This window comes from Mus caroli, chromosome 10 (genome assembly GCF_900094665.2).
Source record: "Mus caroli chromosome 10, CAROLI_EIJ_v1.1, whole genome shotgun sequence".
Classification (NCBI taxonomy): Eukaryota; Metazoa; Chordata; class Mammalia; order Rodentia; family Muridae; genus Mus; species Mus caroli.
The window spans coordinates 22,924,228-22,926,389 of record NC_034579.1 but is presented as its reverse complement, the minus strand read 5'-3'; the positions used below and the strand labels follow the sequence as shown (position 1 = coordinate 22,926,389).

At 36.7% G+C, this 2,162-nt stretch overlaps 1 pseudogene; it reads right to left on the bottom strand.

Annotated features, from left to right (window-relative positions):
• Positions 1-1,145: 1,145 nt before the first annotated feature.
• Positions 1,146-1,352, bottom strand: LOC110304033 (annotated as a pseudogene).
• Positions 1,353-2,162: the final 810 nt, after the last annotated feature.

The window sequence follows — 2,162 nt, the reverse complement described above, 5'->3', positions numbered from 1 at the left end:
ACACAAATTAAAATGTTATTAAATAAATAAGCCTAAAATGAAAAAAAAAAAAAAAAGAAATCCCTTGTGAAATGAAACCCAAGAATCAGATCGCATATGTCTGACATACAAGGCACAGAATATACACTACCATTGAAAAAAGAAGGAAGCGAAGAACAGTGAGGTAATATTGGGAAAAACAAGGTGGTAACTTAGCAGGAAAAATTGCAAAGTCTACAACTCTATATCGAATGTCCAAGGTCTTAAATATTATCTATATCTCCCACTCCCTCTAGCTTTGTTGACTGTAGTACGCTTCTCCTGGCTTTGTTCAGCACCCTCTATAGCTCTCCTTGATAAGTATCACATAGCTTTGTCATTCCCAATACCTGGAGTTCTCCAAAGTTTTCCAAGCTTCACATTCACAACTTCACACAATGGCTTCTTTAGACCTCCATGCAGGGATTCCCTTGTCATATACTTGGCCTTGGCCAATTTCTTTAACCTCAGAAGAATATATGACAACCCCTTTCTTGTGTTCTCCTTGACGCTAAATCCAGAACCACTAAGCTAACAACTTGTGTTTCCTGGATCTGGAACCTGGTCCCTCCTTAAATTACATCTTTTGGTTGTTGATGGTTCCTAGGCTGCCTAAATTTCCCTTTAATTGATTTATTTTCACAAGTTGGAAGCTTAGCTGGGTGGGGGTCTTGAAAAAACTATACCATGCCCTTTATTCCATTTAGCATCAGATCTTTCTTTAAACTTACCTCCTTGAGCACAAGACTTGGCTCCAAAATTACATATCCTAGTGTTCTTTTATCTTTCTCGTCTCACTTGCACCTTTTTTCCTTTCCTTTCCTTTCCTTTCCTTTCCTTTCCTTTCCTTTCCTTTCCTTTCCTTTCCTTTCCTTTCCTTTCCTTTCCTTTCCTTTCCTTTCCTTTCTCCTTTTCTTTCTCTTTCTTTCTTTCTTTCTTTCTTTCTTTCTTTCTTTCTTTCTTTCTTTCTTTCTTTCTTTTTCCTTCTTTTTAAAAATTATTTTGAGAAACAGAAAACCTCATAGGAAGGAGGAAAGAAGCAAAAACCACAACTCATCCAGGCAACATTTTACCTCATGTGCTCGTCACCCCCTCACTTGTTCACTCGGCCCATGATGAGAAAGGCCTCAACCACCCACCATAATGTTATTAATAGGCATATGGATCCGTTTCACAAAGAAGCCAATGAATCCCATGATAGCAAATCCTATCGCTCTGGCCATGGCAATCTTCTGGAATTCTTTTCTGTCAGGTTTGGTGCATCTTTTAACCAGACAAATTGAGTCTTTTACAAACTGCCAACTTCGCTCTACAAACTGCATTACCTGGTCCATGTTTGTAGGATGGCGGTTTGAGAGTGTAGAGACATGTAGCTTAGGAGCTCACTTGCACCCTTTTGTTGTAAGTCTGCATAAGAGTGATCTCTAATAACCACATGAGTATATCTCCAGATATACTAGGCTGCCTTGGACAAATGACTTGCAACATTTGCCTAGCAGATGCAAGTAGGTAAACCAGATAACCAGAAGGTCACAACAGCCTGTATTTTACTGAATAACTTTGTTCTCACATTTCATCACAAAATTAAATGCATGTACATGGACATCTTACCAAGCTCTGAGACCTTTAAAAATTACTGTTTTCTTCATTAGTTAATGAGTTAAAAAAATCACTGGTCATTTTTATGTTCTATTTTTCTGACAGTCATAAAAGTTCATCTTTGCAAACCACACTTTAACAGAGAAGGGAAAGAAAATGACAGACTGAATTTGCTCAGGTTAATTCAAAATAAACAACAGTTCACACAATTTACTTATGTATGATTGAATTTTCTGGACCCCTCTATAACCTTTTGTTTCCATTGCTGAATTCCTTGTGAAGTAAATATTATTTTTAGAAGTTGCTTTAATGTATTTTTTTAAGCTCAGAGAAAGACTTATAGCTCATTATATTCTCTCTCACATTTTTGCCTTTAACTTTTACAGAAAGAGAATGGGAGAGAGGGAGAGAGAATTAAGATCTAGCCTTAATCTCTTATCTCTTAATATAATTGGAGACAGAAAACAATTACTGTAGCAAAATCGGGTTTTTTTCTTTTTCTGTTTTCTTCCTTTCTTCCTTTTTTCCTTTCTTCCTTTCTTCCT